The sequence below is a fragment of the Macaca nemestrina genome, chromosome 8, assembly GCF_043159975.1.
Source record: "Macaca nemestrina isolate mMacNem1 chromosome 8, mMacNem.hap1, whole genome shotgun sequence".
NCBI lineage: Eukaryota > Metazoa > Chordata > Mammalia > Primates > Cercopithecidae > Macaca > Macaca nemestrina.
The window spans coordinates 93,631,573-93,649,525 of record NC_092132.1 but is presented as its reverse complement, the minus strand read 5'-3'; the positions used below and the strand labels follow the sequence as shown (position 1 = coordinate 93,649,525).

Below are 17,953 nucleotides of genomic sequence, written 5' to 3'. Positions count from 1 at the left end.
GTAGTAAATTAAACTGTAAATAAAATATGTTCTATTCTCCTATCTTGAGAAGTATACCTTCATAATGACAAAATGTTAAAATGGTAGAGTCATGGTCAAATACTCATGATGATGGAATAGAATGATTTTTTTTTTTTTTTTTTTTTTTTTTTTTTTTTTTTTTGAGACAGAGTCTCGCTCTTGTCGCCCAGGCTGGAAGGCTGGAGTGCAGGGGCACTATGTCGGCTGACTGCAATTCCCACCTCCTGGGTTCAAGCAATTCTCCTGCCTCAGCATCCTGAGTAGCTGGGATTACAGGCGCCCACCACCACACTCGACTAATTTTTGTATTTTTAGTAGAAACGGGTTTTGCCATATTGGTCAGGCTGGTCTCAAACTCCTGACCTCAGGTGACCCACCCGCCTCGGCCTCCCAACGTGCTGGGGTTACAGGCATTAGCCGCCATGCTCAGCCTATTATGCGGTTTTGAGACGTCCCTATGATGTGCTGTGACGGTAGATGAGTAAGAAAATCAAGACACACACAACTCATAAATGTTCATCTATATATTTTGTCAAATTTGTATTTTTCCTTTTTATTAACAAAGTCACTGTGTGTTCACAGTCAAAATTTTCCATGTAATTTTGTTCTGTTGAGAGCAGTGCTAAAACTAGGCCATCTTTCTTGAATCACGGTAGTTTATTTCACCATAGAGAAATATCATTCTGCTAAGTCAGCAGCAACTGTCAATAAAATTCTTTATTTTTAGGCGATATTTAGACTCAGAAAAAATTAGATTTTACATATATTAGGTTGGTGCAAAAGTAATTGCGGTTTTTTCTATTACTTTCAATGGAATTAGAAATTCTAAGGACAGGTTGCAAATAAAATTATCATTATCCTAGGAAAAAACTATAATATTTTAAAATGTATCATATAATACATGAGTATCACATGTATTATAAATCACACCATCTCTTTAAAAAAATCTGAATTCAACTGGGTGCAGTGGCTTACCCTTGTCATCCCAGCACTTTGGGAGGCCAAGGTGGGCAGATCACTTGAGGTCAGGAGTTCGAGACCATCCTGGGCAACAAGGCAAAACACCATCTCTGCAAAACATACAAATATTAGCTGGGCAAGGTGGTGCACCTGTAGTCCCAGCTACTCATGAGGCTGAGGTGGGAGAATGGCTTCAGCCCGGGAAACAGAAGTTGCAGTGAGTTCAGATAGCATGACTGCACTCCAGACTGGGTGACACAGTAAGACCCTGTCACAGAAAAAAAAAAAAAAGAAAGAAAGAAAGAAAGAAAGAAAGAAAGAAAGAAAGAAAGAAAGAAAGAAAGAAAGAAAGAGAAAGAGAGAAAGAAAAAGAAATGCCTGAACCCATACAATACTTCCAAATTTTTTCAAATTTTTCTTTGCTGAAATATTTCATAGAAAACCTGTAATTAAGACATCTCAGTCTATAGTGGTGAGAAAATAGTATCTATATAAATTAGTTTTGGAATTATTTCTACAGGAAGCTTCATAGTAATGCAAATATCTCCATTTCCTTTTTCTAATATCCTTATATTTTACCGCTATGTTACTTTAGATGTATCACATGAAATATCTTCCAATTTAGAAAAAAAATCCTTAAAAATCATTTTATGTTAATTTTTTTTCTCACTTCATTATGCATTAAAAGATAGTTTCATTTTTATTTTGCCATTTTAGATAGTTTTAATTTGTTTTATTTTTCTAATCTGTACTACATGTTCAGACATTCTACCCTCAAATTCCAAAACCATGTCTTTTAGACTTAGAAACTATCCATTCTTCTCAAGAAATGTTGGATAGTCAATGTCAAAAGAAGTATCATTATGTTTGGCTAAATATTGGACATTTGTATGTTTAGAACATCATACCAAAGTTTTATATTGGCTATTACTTCTTTTCATCAAATGGTACTAATTGTTTTGCTATTTGTTCATAATTTTTCAGTTCTAGTCATTGTATCAGGTATACTTTTCTCTGATAGTGATTTTTTTAATATTCACTTTATCAAGAACCTAAGTGCTTCCATCACAAAGAACTTCATTACCCAAAGCTGGCCTTGAAGATTGGCTATAAAACATGCAACTGTAGTAACAAGGATGTACTATCTTTGAACTTAAAATAAAGGTCAATTCCTCTAGACTTGTTTTCCATCCAGTGAAAAATTGCAGTCATTAATCTGAATCAGATTGCTTTCTAAAAGAAATCCTGCTGATATCGAGGATTGAAAGGCACCCTCCAGGATCAGCTTCTGTAAGACAGCAGGCTCCGTAGTGCCCATCATCTGCACCCGTGGCTAGTTCTGGGAGGACAGCGTTCCTTGTCTATCAGCTGGCCCAGCTGCCTTTGCTGCTTCTAAGCTGGAAATTAGATGGGAACACTTTTTTGATTTATTCTTGTGATTTTGATTAGCATTTCAAACTTTGCTTATAAAAAATATAAAGGAGTTTATCAGACCTGATTACATGGCATATGATGAGAAAAATTTTCTTGCTCATCTCCATTGTTATGGCCAGTAGCAAAAGTCTAAATAATTTGCAATGTCCAATTGGCTTGTTTTTGTTACTTTGATCAGTAATTAAATCTGGAAAATGTGTTATGTACTCTTTGCAAATTTTATATGGGTCATGCTTGACAGAAGCCTACTCTTTTTTTCATTGTTTCAGGAATTTAAAAATGTAAGCAGATTGCCTCTGAATTTCTTTGGTTTTTTTCTGCTGCTTCCGCCCCTTTTCTGAGCTCTATTTTTGTCTTCTATTTCTAGCCCCATCTTGACATGAACTTATTCTTAGTGATCTAAAGAACTTTTAAAACTGTAATTGTATCCAAAGACTACAAAATTTGAATATATTCTCATGAAAATACCAATTAAACGTAAAAAACTGAATATATATTTTTCATGTACTTTGAAAAGTTTTTTAAATAATATAAACTACCTTAAAATTAAAGGCAAATATAAATAATAAAGTCAAATTTTAAATCAAATTTATTGAAATGAAGCTAAAATCTTTTTCTTTTTCTTTTTTTTTTTTTTTTTTGTGAGACAGAGTCTCGCTCTGTCGCCCAGGCTGGAGTGCAGTGGCCGGATCTCAGCTCACTGCAAGCTCTGCCTCCCGGGTTTATGCCATTCTCCTGCCTCAGCCTCCCGAGTAGCTGGGACTACAGGCGCCCGCCACCTGGCCCGGCTAGTTTTTTTTGTTTTTTTTCAGTAGAGACGGGGTTTCGCCGTGTTAGCCAGGATGGACTCGATCTCCTGACCTCGTGATCCGCCTGTCTTGGCCTCCCAAAGTGCTGGGATTACAGGCTTGAGCCACCGCACCCGGCCGAAAATCTTTTTCTTATGAAGATTTAATTACATCTTATTAAATATTTTTACAAAAGTAAAGCTATTTGTAATTAAACTTTCAAGGTCTTCATAGTCACCGGTGGAGAGAATCTGTATCTCATCTCACACATATTATAGCTAAACATACATATATATGAAAGTAAGAATATTGTGAATTTAAGAATAAGATGAATTGTCTAATATTCCTTAGCCACCATGTGCAACTATCACAAATTCCATGCTAATGTATGAGTAATTCCCGACCATATTTGGTTCATAAAGAAATGCAAGGAAATAGATGTTCAACAATACATGGAAAAAACACTTTGCAAGAATTAGAATGCTATTTCACGCTATCTGAGGGAAGGGATTTGACAAGTGATATGGTTAAGCTTTGTGTCCCCACCCAAATCTCACCTTGAATTATAATCCTTATAATCCCCATGTGTCAAGGGCGAGACCAGCTGGAGATAATTGGATCACGGTGGTGTTTTTCTTCAGGCTGTTCTCGTGATAGTGAGTTCTCATGAGATCTGATGGTTTTATAAACGTTTGGTAGTTCCTCCTCGATGCATTGTCCTTCCTGCCACCTTGTGAAGAAGGTGCCTTGCTTTCCCTTCATCTTCCACCATTATTGTAAGTTTCTGAGGCCTCCCCAGCCATGCAGAACTGTGAGTCAATTAAACCTCTTTCCTTTATAAATCACCCAGTCTCAGGCAGGTCTCTACAGAAGTGTAAAAATGGAATCATACAGCTAGTTAATGTGCTTGTGTTTTCTCTTACCTACAAATTTCCACAGCTCTAATCCTCCCTGAGCGCCAAAGCAGTGACTCTCTCCAGTGTTGCCACTGCTACAATCTGCCATGAATCTTGACAGATTTGGAAACTCAGTATCACCTTTTGTTTTGAGGACAAAGAGCAAGACATGGGGAGAAGCATTTCTTGGGGCTGGAATAGAATGGATCATGAGAATAGGAGTCAGCGTTTCAGGGTGCTCTGTGCCAGCACCGAGCACTGGACCTGATGTACACAGGCTCCCAGGGGTTCTTTGTTTGCCCTGGGTAGGTTGAAGAAGGTACCTCATCTACTCAGTCTTGTGATACTCTCCCACAGCCACTAAGCTCCAGCCAACCTCCCTGCCCTCTTTCTGTCCAAATTTATTCCTGCCTTAGACTTCACATCTCTGCTTGGCTGCCTCCTCTGTCTGAAAGCGTCAATTTAAATGCCACCTTCTCTGGCAGGCCAGCCCTGATGAAGTTGCTAAATAAGCTCATCCCCCTGCCAGCAGTGTCCCCTCACTGCATTCCGCTTCCTGCATAGGACGTCTCAGAATTTGCACTCTGTATTTGATCGTTTTCTCTTGATTATCTATGTTCCCGATTTGAGTGTGAGAGCCACAGGGGAGGGCCATGAAGCACTCTGACCAGCACAAAATAGGCAAGCCCTAAATACTGGAGGGAGAGAGAGAGGGTAGGAGAGCGGAGAATCCTCCTCAGGCAAGAATGACTGATGGATTAGTTCTCCATTTAAAAATACTTCCAGAGATGACCATTCATTTGTCATGCTTTAATAGCTGTGCTGCAAGAAACTAAATAGCAATAAGCAAGAAGAACACAAATTACATCATTCTTATACTTGACCGAACGTCAAAGGAGCCGAGTTCTCCACCTGCTCCAGTTTCCTAGACAGATGTCTGAACATTTAATTTAACATGGGTCTTCATTTCCTGCCCAGTGAAATATCTTGCTTGGTGACAGGGTTGTTACAAGGATGAATTAGCCAAGGCAATGTGCTCAGGGCACCAATGGTCCTCAGTAAATCCTGCTGACCTCAGCCGCCCCAAATGCTCAGGTGCTGTTTCTTGGGGGTCCACTTAAGGCCCCTGGCAAACTTCTCTACCAGTTCTGAGGCTACTCTTCTCCAGGTAAAGGAAGAAACTCAAATTTCCTAACAATCAGCTCAGAACCCAAGCTATCCTTGTTGGTGTTTATATTTTATAAACAAAAAAATGCACTTTCATATGTTAAAACTCTGAAGTCCATCAAAAACTGACTCCTTGTCAAGACTAATTTGAAAATCTCTCATCCTTAACAAGTTTAAAGAGTAAAAGTATATTTTAATATTTACACAAGTACCAGTTAAGTTTCACACTTGATTGCCTAACTCCACATTCTAGCTGGTGTTTAGTGTAAGATGCTACACCAGTAGGAAGGAGTAAGAGAGTTAGTGAAGTTAGTAAAGCTCACAAAGTAGTATCGTTTATTGAGCTTAAAAAAAAAGAGCTATTGTGAAATTACAGTGAGTAGCATTGTGTTCTAAATAAACATTCAGAGCACAGAAATAAAATAAATCCTCCCTTGGAAATTTGTCACAGGGTATGAGACAAACATGTACTCTGACTTACTCATATACTCAAATGCAAATTTTGCTGTTTGATAAAGTGCTTGAACTTTCTAACTCCATGTAATATTAATGTATTGCAATGAGATTTAGATCACCTTCTATTTGAATAGCACATCATTTATAAAGCAGTTTTTACAATAATGTGAACTGGTGGCATTTTAAAACTTTAGCATTTAACATCCACTATTTGTACCAGCAAAGAGTGCCCATAGTCATTGGTGCACATTGGGATTCCAAAGTAAGTTCGAAATTCCCCTTGTCTCTTTATGTCAGTAATACTTGTGTGCTTTAGTTCATGGTGAAATCCCTGTTCCCAGCCAGGTTCATGGTTAGCCTGAAGGAAATCACTTAAACTTTTCTGTTTTATACTTTTTGGGACCGAGTCTCGCTCTGTCACCCAGGCTGGAGTGCAGTGGCGCGATCTCAGCTCACTGCAAGCTCCACCTCCCGGGTTCATGCCATTCTTCTGCCTGAGCCTCCCAAGTAGCTAGTTCGACAGGCGCCCGCCACCACGCCCGGCTAATTTTTTTTTTCTTTCTTTTTTTTTTTTTGTATTTTTAGTAGAGACAGGGTTTCACTGTGTTATCCAGGATGGTCTCGATTTCCTGACCTCGTGATCTGCCCACCTCGGCCTCCCAAAGTGCTGGGATTACAGGCTTGAGCCGCCGCGCCCAGCCTGAAATCACTTAAACTTTTTAGTATGTCCTTGAATTGAATGAGAGGCATTACCTGATATTTACAAACAACAGGGTTCCCCAAAATCTCAGGGCATTTGCTGAGAATGTATTATGAAGAACATTTCCTAGAAGCTAACAGCTCTGTTCCTGATACTTGCTAACCGAATGGCTTTGGTTTTACTCATCTGTAAAACGGGATGAGAAATAATTTCTACTATAAGGGATTCTTTTGAGGATTAAATGAGACTGTATGCATGAATTTCTTAGCTCATATCCAGTGGTCAATAACTGTCAGCCATTATGTTATTATTACCCCTGATAAATATTAAGGGTATGCCTCACAGTTTTTATGTATGCATATACAAATATGTATAATATGCATATATAATGTATATTTACAACAAAAAGCTAAGATTTAAAGCTCTTAATAGACTTGCTCATGTCAGAGTTAAAATTTAAAGCGAGGTTTTCTGGTATTCTCTTTTAAAATGTACTTCCACCTGTGATGACTGTACTTACCTTATCTGAAATATTCCACTTACTTTAGTGCCTCTGGAGTTTATTGTCTGAGAAAAGGTATTCCAAAGATGCTTAGTGAAAAAAAATAAATATAATGGAAAAATTCACCTTATTTAAATCATTTCTCTTGCTAGATTAAAATTCTCTTTTAAACTCAGAATGTATTGCATGCACACACACTAATTTCTAAATAAGTGTGCATTTTTTGGAAGCTGTGAAATGTTTCTGTACTCTACAGAGCAACTGGGAGATAGAGAATCTTAGAGTGTAGGATTAACAGAGAACATGGGAAACAAAAGTAAACTGAAAATAAAACAATGAGTAAATAGAGCTCTACTTTTAAGATTTATGTCAGTATAACTTCAAAGGCATACATCCATCGAATAAATGAGCTGGAAGAAATGAGGACTATAGCTCTGATTTTTTTTATCTTACCTAAATTCTTAGGGGCCTGGGAGTCATGCCCTATAAACCATAAATTCTCACCAAATACATATTGTGACTTACTTTTCAATCTGACTCTGGCATAACATTATGAGACAAGGAAAAAAATATTTAACCCCAAAATATATTTCCTTGTCATACCTTGAAATTACCCTGCAAAGTCTCTTACGGGAAAACTCCACATTCTATAGAGAATCCCCTTCCCCCTTTGTTTTCCTTCCTTTCTTCCCAGATCCAGGAGATAATCAACTAAGAGTCAGGCAAGCTTTTAAGTCCAATAACAAACAGTTTACAACCTGCTCCTCTCTCTGAAGTCTGCTGTCTGAGAGCTTCCTCTGCACAATAAAACATGGTCTCCACAATCCTTTATGTTTTACCTGAACATTCCTTTCTGTGGATCCCAGGTCTTTAGACAAACTCAACCAATTGTCAACAGACAATGTTTAAATTTACCTATAGCGTGAAAGCCCCCACTTTGAGTTGTCCCACCTTTCTGAACCAAATCAATATATTTCTTAACTGTATTTGATTAATGTCTCATGTCTTCCTAAGATAAATAAAACAAAGTGCCCCGACCACCTTGGGCACATGTTCTCAGGACCTCCTGAGGGCTGTGTCATGGGCCATTGTCACTCATATTTGCCTTAGAATAAATCACTTAAAATCATCTTACAGAGTTTGATGCTTTTCATCACCAGAAGCTATATAATAATCAACCCAGCCCTCTCATCTTTCAAATGAGAAAACAAGGCAAAGAGAAAAAAAAAAAAGTGTAACAGCTTTCTTGAGATATACTTTGCATAAAATGTATATATTTAAAATGTACAATTCAGTGATTTCTAGCATATTGACATAGTTGTACAACCATCACCACTACCTAAATTTAGAATATTTCCAACACCCATAAAGAAACTCCATATCCATTAGCAGAAATTCCCCCATTGTCCCTTATACCCAGCCCTAGAAAATCACTAACCTGCTTTTCTGTCTCTATCATTTGTCTATTCCAGATATTTATATAAATGATATCATAAAATATGTAGTGTTTGTGACTGGCTTCTTTCACTTAGCAAAATGTTTTGAAATATTATCCATGTTGTAGCATGAATTAATACTTACGACCTTTTTTTGCCAAATCATATTTCCTCTTCTTCAGTTTTTTGGAAAAATTTGTGAAGAATTATTAATTATCCTTTAAATGTGTGGTAGAATTCTTCAGCAAAGCCACCTGGACCTGGGATATAACTATGAGAATTTTTGAAATTACTAATTTAATCTCTTTACTTGTTATAGTTATATCTACTCAGATTTTCTAATACTTCTTAAGTCTGTTTTGGTAGTCTGTGCCTTTCCAGGAATTTGTTCATCTCATCTCAATTATCTAATTTGTTCATCATATTGCCTTATAATCCCTTTTATTTCTATAATTTCAGAAATAATGTCCTCTCTTTATTCCTGACTCTAGTAATTTGTAGTAATTTGAGTCTTCTCACTCTCTCTCCTTTTTGGTCTAGCTAAAGATTTGTCTATTTTTTGACCTTTTTAAATAACAAACTTTTGGTTTTGTTGATTTTCTCTATTTTTCTCTAGTCTCTATTTCATTTATTTCAGCTTTGATCTTTATGATTTCCTTCATTCTGCTTGCTTTGGGTTTAGTTTGCCCTTCTTTTTCTAGTTCTTTTTTTAAGTGAAAGTTTATTGATTTGATGTCATTTTTTTTAATATAGGCATTTACAATTCCAAATACCTCTCTGTCCATGACTGCAGCTCCACCCTATAAATGTCATTATGTTTTTATTTTCATTCATCTTAAAGTATTTTCTATTAATATTTCCATTAATATTTTCCATTAATATTTCTTCTCTGAATCATTGTTTATTTAGATGTGTTTTGGTTTAATTTCCACATAATTGTTAATTCCCCCATTTACCTTCTATTATTGATTTCAAATTATATTCCAGGTAGTTAGAGATCATACTTTACATTTGTATTATTTCAGTCCTTTTTAATTTAGTGAGGCTTGTTATATGGGCTACCATACGAACTATCCTAGAGCATGTTTTACGTGCACTGAGAAAAATGTGTACCCTGCTGTAGCTGAATGGTGCATTACATAGATGTCTGTTAGGTCTAGCTGCGTTATGGTGTTGTTCAAGTTTTCTATTTACTTGATCTTCCACTTAGTTATTCTATCCATTATTGAAGTATTGAAGTTTCCAACTATTACTGTTGAATTGTCTATTTCTCACCTTCAGTTCAATCTATTTTTATTGCATGTGTTTTGGGGATTTATTATTGAGTGCATATGTAATTATTGTGTTTTTCTGATGAACTAACCATTTCATTATTTTAAAACAGTGTCCTTTGTTTCTAGCATAAATTTGTCTTCAATTCTATGTTGTCTGATATTACTACAGCCACTACAGTTCTCTGTTGGTTACTATTTGCACAGTTGATATGGTTTGGCTGTCCCCACCCAAATCTCACCTTGAACTGTAGCTCCCATAATTCCCACATGTTGTGGGAGGGACCTGGTGGGAAATAATTAAACCATGGGGGTGGTTTCCCCCATACTATTCTTGTAGTAGTGAATAAGTCTCATAAGATCTGATGGTCTTATAAGGGGAAACTCCTTTGGCTTGGATCTCATTCTCTTTGCCTGCCACCATGTAAGACATGCCTTTAATCTTCTACCATCATTATGAGGCCTCCCCAGCCATGTGGAACTGTGAGTCCATTAAATCTCTTTTCATTTATAAATCACCCAGTCTCAGGTATGTCTTTATCAGCAGCATGAAAACTGACTAATACAACACTATTTCATTCTTTTCCTTTCAACTTATTTGTCTTTGAAGTCAAAGTGTGTCTCATTAATAGCATATAGTTGGTTCATGCTTTTTAATGCATTCTGCCAATCTCTGGCTTTGATTAGAAAGTTTAATCCATTTATATTATTAAATAATTAATACAACTATTAATAAGGTTTGATTATATTAATTTGTATTATATTTCATTAATATTGTTATAAATAAAGATAAAGTGGGATTTACACCTTCCATTTACTTTTTGTTTTCTGTATGTCTCATATCTTTTTGTTCCTCTATTCCTCCATTACTGCCTACTTCTTTGTAAAATCAAAATTCTCTACTGTAGCATTTTAATTCTCCTGTATTCCTTTACTATAGTTTTGGAGGTGTTTTCTTAGGGATTACAGTTAACATTTTAAACAACTCATTTACATTAATACCAACTTAATTTTAATAGTATAGAAAAAATTTCGCTCTACAGCTCTGTTCCCTTCCCACTCTTCTATATTACTATTGTCATGCAAATTTCACCTCTGTATATTTAAAATCCATCAACAGCATTTTGTCATTATTATTTTATCCAGTTTTCTTTTAAATCAGAAGAAAAGAGTTACTAACAAAAATACATTTATACTTTTACCTATGTAGTATACTTTGCAGTGCTTTTTCTGTGTATGGATTTGAAGAACTGGTTAGAGTCCTTTATTTCAGCCTAAAAAATTCACTTTAGCATATCTCGTAGAGCAGGTCTGCTAGTGATTAATCCTCTCCATATTTGTTTATCTGGGAATGTCCTAATTTTCCTTCACTCTTGGAGGATAATTTTGCTGGATATGCAATTGTTGGTTGACAGTCACTTTCTTTCTACACTTTGAATATGTCATCCCACTGCCTGAAGTCTCCATGGTTTATGATGAGAAATCAGCTATTAGTTTTAATGAGGATTATTTTATTTGTGATACATCTTTTTTTTAAAAAAAAAAAGATATCTTCAACAGATTGAGTATGGTGTTTCTAGGGATGGATCTCTGAGTTTATCCTACTTGGAGTTCATTGAACTTGTTTGATGTGTATAATTGTTTTTCATCAAATTTTGGAATTTGTTGGAATTATTTCCTTTTTTTTTTTTTTTTTTTTTGAGATGGAGTCTCGCTCTGTCGCCCAGGCTGGAGTGCAGTGGCTGGATCTCAGCTCACTGCAAGCTCCGCCCTCCAGGTTTACACCATTCTCCTGCCTCAGCCTCCCGAGTAGCTGGGACTACAGGCGCCCGCCACCTCACCCGGCTAGTTTTTTGTATTTTTAGTAGAGACGGGGTTTCACCGTGTTAGCCAGGATGGTCTTGATCTCCTGACCTCGTGATCCGCCCATCTCGGCCTCCCAAAGTGCTGGGATTACAGGCTTGAGCCACCAGGCCTGGCCAGAATTATTTCTTTAAATATTCTTTCTGTCCCCTTCTCTCCCTCATCTCCTCATCTCCATAGAACTATGATCATGTGTATGTTGGTGCCCTTGATGGTACCCCATAGAGCTGTTTAGAGTCTCTGCATTTTTCTTCACACTTTTTAAATAATTTATACTTCTACTGATGTTCTCTATCTGGTTAGACATCATTCCTATGTCTGTCCTGCTATTCTTTAGATATAATTTCCTTTAGTTCTTGGAACAAGTTTATAACAGCTGATTTAAAGTCTTTATCTAGTTAGTCCAACATCTGAGTTTTCTTATGGATAGTTCCTATTGATTACCTTTCCTAAGCTTGAGCCATACTTTCCTCTTTCCTATATTTTTTCCTCTTTGCCTTTCTCTCTCTGTCTCTCCCTCTCTTTCTTCTACCCTCCTCCTTTCTCTGTGAAAACTGAACATTTAACATAATATAATAAGGCAACTCTAAAAATCTGAACCCCTTCCTAGTTTTCGTGTTTTTGCTGCTTGTTTAGTGATTTTCTTGGATGAGTTTTGTAAAGTCTGTATTCTTTGTCATATGAGGTCACTGAAGTTTCTACTCAGTTAGCTAATTGTTAGTTAGCTAATTATTAGACAGAGATTTCCTTAAACACCTTGAACCAATCAGTCTCCCATGTTTTGTTCAGGGGCTGTATATGTATATGTCCTGAGGCATGCCTTCAACACTCTGAAAGCTTACTACTGTGCCTTAGTCTTCACTTCCTGTTTTGTAGGGCCTCAAAGGTCACCTACAGATACTCTTTTCAAATCTTTACTGCATATTTACATGGTCTTCTAGATCCTCTGGAATATGTCAGAGAAACATGTTTTCAAAGCCTGTTACAGAGGTGTTTCATTTTCTAGATTTTCCTTTTAAGATTTTTGGCCATCCTCTTGTTTGCCCTAACTGGTATCACTGCCATGGGCTACTTTGATATATTAAATAATTGCTGCTGATGTTTTCAACCAAAGCCCTGAGGATACCGCGTTGCAGAGATAGTTATGAGTGAAGTCAAGTAAAGACATTTGTGAATCCAAATTTTCCAGAAAGTTTCCAGATAGGACAAATAATGAAAATCATTGGTCTTTGTTTAGGATCTCCAAACCTGTTCTTTCCTTTTAGTGGTTTCTAGGCTCCTGATTTTCAGAGTTACCATGGCTGTGAGGCTGTTGGTTTTCAAGGCTACTGCGGAACTGGAGAGAAAGCGAAGGGAATCAACTAAGTTAAAATATCACAAAGCAGGGAATAAAGCTCACTGTTCTTACTGAGATTCAGTCACTTTGTATAAATGTTCTTTGAACTGTTGCAAGCCTTTAATATCCAGACTTCTGATTTTTAAAAATTTATTTTATCAGATTTTACCAGAGTTTTTTTGTTTTGTTTTGTTTGTTTTTGCTTTTGTGGAGAAGTGGATTTTTGAAAGTCCTTGCTCTGCCATTCCAAAAGTGTTTCCTCTGGCCAAGAGAATTCAACTGACTTGTTTAAGATCAACAGCTAGTTGATAATTGAGTCTTTATATGAACTGAGTTTCAAGTCAAATTTGGTGACCTTTCTGCTATAATAGGAGTAAATAAATTATAGGAAGTTAACTTCATTATATTCAAGTTTATATAAGAGTGAAATTTCTGGGAACAAAAGAACTCATAAGAAAACTCATGATGTCAATAACAACCAAGTTCTAAATTTTCAGATAATTATATTAACACAAGGCTGGAACAGCTTTCTCAGCATTCAAAACAAGCCATGAATAATTTAAAAGAGAAAAGGAAAAGGAACCTGTGAACTCTAAGCTGGATTGAATCATTTATATGCAGATATGTGCACACATACTCACATTGTAACTACAAAACACAGAAGTGAGGCATGTTCAACAACCACCATTCTATGTATTATAAATTAGGCCAAAACAGAATGAATAAGAATGCACATCAGTCAGGTGCAGTGGCTCACACCTGTAATCCCAGCACTTTGGAAGGCCGAATCGGGTGGATCACGAGGTCAGAAGATCGAGACTATCCTGGCTAATACGGTGAAACCCCATCTCTACTAAAAATACAAAAAAAAAAAAATTAGCCAGGCATGGTGACAGGCACCTGTAGTCCCAGCTACTCAGGAGGCTAAGGCAGGAGAATGACGTGAACCCATGAGGCAGAGCTTGCAGCGAGCCAAGATTGCGTCACTGCACTCCAGCCTGGGTGACAGAGGGAGACTCTGTCTCAAAACACAAGAAAAAAAAAAAAAAAAAAAAGGAATGCACATCACTGGTAAACAGAAGAATTGTGGAATGAACTGCACATTTTCTATTTGAGTCATATCAAAGTCATTCCACCAAACATTTATTAGTGGTTTACTATGTGCCCAACAGTTCATATGGGAAGAAATGCTAACTGCTACTCAGAATTTGTAGTTGAGACCCAGAATCACATGAAGATTCAGCCAGCCCTGCATCCACTCTCATAAAACTGGTCCAACAGCTATCATTACTCCAAAATGCTGCTCAAATATTGGAAAAGCTTGATTAACTCAAATCTGTGCAAGCTCTGGGCTCCTGCCACCTGCCTCTGCTCTTACCCCAACTCATGAAGCAACCTTTAGCTTGCTTCCCACTTCTGGCTTTGTGGCTGAGTAGACTTCACCCTGGTTCATGATATTTGATAATTGATGCTGCCTTCACAGCTAATAGCCCCAGCCTCCGGGTAGTCTTGATTACCCTGCTGTGAAGCCTTTGCCTGTTCTCTCTTATGTGCCTTTAAGAATTTGATTGTGTCCTACTTCTTCAATGATGCCTTCTTTTCCTGTGATACATGTTTTGACATGTAATCATAGCTATTTCATACTAACACAAACTTAGAACCACCATGTATTAGAACTGAAACTGAAAGTTAATCTGATTAGGCTCACCAAACTTGACCTGCCTTGCTTGTTCTCAGTCACTTGCTTTTAATTGATTTTAAAAACCATGTAGCTAAAAGTCATGTATCTAAATAATCTATAACTAAACTTCCACCATCTTTCTTATAGACAATATCTCCGATGCATAGGTCACCATGGAAATGTTTGCTTAAGGTGTTTTTCAGGAACATGGAGTCAGCTTTTGTCCAGTTCAACCCAGTTGAGACCACTGACCCTTCAACTGGACCTGAGTGAATGTCCAATGGGTGACCTTTTGAGGTCAGAGGGCCAAAATCTCCACCCTCAGCTCTTAGTAATGATGTTATTTTGCGAACATGCATCCCATGAAGAGCTATGAAGCTCAACTATACTTGCACAGATCCCTGATTACCTCATTTTTCCTTATACCCAATCACCTTTCACCATGCTTCAGATCACCTTGCTCCTCTATCCCATAAATATTCCTAAAATCCCATCTCCAAGGAGACAGATTTGAGAGCTGTTCTCCCATCTCCTCACTCAACTGCCGTGTGAATAAAATATTTTCTCCACTGCAAACTTGTCATGTCAGCAACTGGCTTACTGTTCAACAGGCAGAACGAGCCTAGTTTGGAACAAAACCACCCCACACCATTCTTTCAACAAGCTCTGATTGAACAGCTATGATCAAGGTGACAAAGACAGCCTTGGCCTTCATGGAGCTAATAGTAAAGTGAAAACAGGGCTGCAAGAACACTGGCTTAGCTGGAGGGGTTCAGCATGGGGACGGAGGTGTCCAGACTTCTGCTCCAAAGGAGTTTTTTCCTCCAGTTTTTTGCTTGTTACAGATGTAACTGGCTTTTCTCCCCATTGGTCCATGAGTCCAGGAAGCAACAGTCTTTATATAATCCTTTCCGTGTCTCCTGCTGTTTCCTCCTGTCTCTTGATCAGAATGCACAGGCCTTCAGCAGGATCTGAGATGTGAACTACTCACCTAATTTAAAGTCAAAACAGCTACGCACTCTCATATCACCAGTGAGACAGATATCTTCATAGCAAATTAAGGTGCAGATAATGAACATGTTAAAGTTGGGAGAAATATTTCAGGATACCTTGGGGCAGTGAGCCATGTGCTGCCTGCTGTCAATGATAGATGGATCTGCTTGGCAGGCAGCTGTCAGAGGGAGGGCAGCTCTTCATGTACAAGACATAAACATCTCTCCAACAGTGACCACTACTGCACACCACACCATCTTCCCACGAAATGTAAGTGCTGTTCCCGCCAGCCATCACAGACACATGGACAGCAGCAGCAGCGATGGCAGAATCTTGGAATCCTAAAGACAATGACACACATTCCATAGCATGCTGCTATCAGTCTTGTCTCTGGAAGCCAAAAACAATAGCAGAACTGAAGAGTGTTTTAAAACCATGGACCTACAGTTTGATTTTCAAAAATACATCCAAAATAAAAATATGTCTAGCCAAATTTGCCAAGTGACACAAGAAACATTCTGTGCTCCTGATAAATCTCAACACCACAGAGAATGTTAAGGGAACGTTTCAAAACAAACAAAGCCAATCCACAGCCGTCCTATAAGACAAATTTCAGCAAACAAAGACTACATTTATCCATTCATTTACAGCAAACATTGAATTAGGAGAGTTATAAAGAGTACACTTTTCTATCTACACCAGAAGCTTATAATTTAGAGGAAAAATAAACATATAAATTATGAATAATAACACAATCTACCTACTGTAATCTTCACATGGCCTGCAGTGACATGCAAAGTGCCCTTTGGTGTGTCAGGGACAGCTCCTGACCCTGCTCCCTGACCAGCTATCCCTCAGATGCCCAAAGACCCCTATCTTTGGGGAAGTTAAGGAAAGATGACCCAGCAAGTATATCACTTGCTTTTGGGGTAGTCCTTGAGCACAGAATAAAGACAGAGACAGAGAGAAAAAGAAAAAGACAGACAGAAGCAGAGAAAGTCAGAGAACAAGAAAAAAGACAAACAAAAGAGAGAGAGACAGAGAAACAGAAACAGAGACAGACAGAAAGAGACAGAGAGAAAGAGACAGGGCTCTTCTACCTGAAAGCAGCTGAGCATGAAGCTTCTGGACCAGATGGTGCTGCCTGTGGGTGGCAAGTGCTCCCGTGATTCCACACCTCGGCCACTGGTCCACACACGTGGTTCCTCTGCCTGCCTCTCCTCCAGCTGTGGCACTGATATACACACATATATACACATATACACACACACACACATATATATATAAAACCATGAGGTTCTCTGACACCACACGATTTCCCCAGAAAGCACAGGTATCCAGCCAGAAAAGAGAGAGTGGGTCATGTGAGGAGGTGTGGCCTAGTGGAGCAGTTGGGAGGGTCCACTATGGTCCCTCTTCCTCCATGCCCACACCACCCCTCGGTGTCCCTCCCTCTCCTGCTCAGCTCGTAGGTTACTCACCCTGCAACCACGTCTCACCTCCCTCCTGTTTCTCACTCTCTTTGATGAACCAGCAGCACTGCCTGGCTCTGGGTCTCTCTCTCTCTCTCTCTCTCTCTCTCTCTCTCTCTATATATATATATATATATATATATACACACATATATATATGGCTGCTCCACTGGACCACACCTCCTTACATGCCCCACTCTCTCTTTTCTGGCTGGATACCTGTGCTTTCTGGGAAAATTGTGTGGTGTCAGAGAACCTCATGGACTTTTGAGGATCCCATTTGTTTTTTCAGAAGATTCTGGTAAACTATTTTGAGGGTGGGTGGGAAAGCCTGAAGCCAAGGCTGCCTAAGCTCGTCTGGGCAGACCTCAAGCAGCTGCTGTGGTCATCAGCGAGCTGGGCAGAGCTGGGAGGCACAGAAGCCACCAGGCCAGGTCAGCCCTGAGGACTCCAGGAAGGCTCTGGGGGAATTCGCTCAGAGCAGAGGGAGGCTGAGGATTGTAAGTTCAGGACTGATCTTATTTTGCCTTCAGGCTGGGGCGACAGTGACTGGGGTTGTATGAAGTCTGCGTGGAAGGTGGGAAGGAGGAAGAGGCTGAAGACATGGGACTGAGACAAGGTAGCATGGCTCTGCCCTGCAAAGGTCAGGGGCAGAGTTAATGAAGTTAGAGTCACCATAGAACCAAGAGGACCAGGGAACCAACCAGAGGGAGTGCCACAGGAGTGCCCTGGAGGGTCCAACTTGGAAAACTGAGAGGCACTGACCCCATTAAAGGCAACAGCAAGGAAACTAGACACGGACGGCATTTACTGCACACTAATGTGCCTGCTATGGCTCTAAGTAAATTATACATACCTTCTTCAACACTTACAGCAACACAACTATGCTCTAGAGCGTCAAAGATAAGATGTAGCCTGGAATATGAAGAGAATGGGCTAAAATAGTTTGGAATAAAGAGGGTCAGAAATAGCAGGAT

At 38.6% G+C, this 17,953-nt stretch overlaps 1 protein-coding gene and 1 long non-coding RNA gene across 6 annotated transcripts in view; both read right to left on the bottom strand.

Annotated features, from left to right (window-relative positions):
• Positions 1-17,953, bottom strand: part of LOC105495658 (peroxidasin like) — a 507,670-nt gene that overhangs the window by 450,399 nt on the left and 39,318 nt on the right. The window lies entirely within an intron of this gene.
• LOC139355843 (uncharacterized) lies at positions 1,336-17,051 on the bottom strand. The gene is made up of 3 exons (XR_011607032.1): positions 15,621-17,051; positions 3,761-8,631; positions 1,336-2,378 (listed from the first exon to the last, which is right to left on the bottom strand). It is a non-coding gene; the product is annotated as an uncharacterized lncRNA (long non-coding RNA).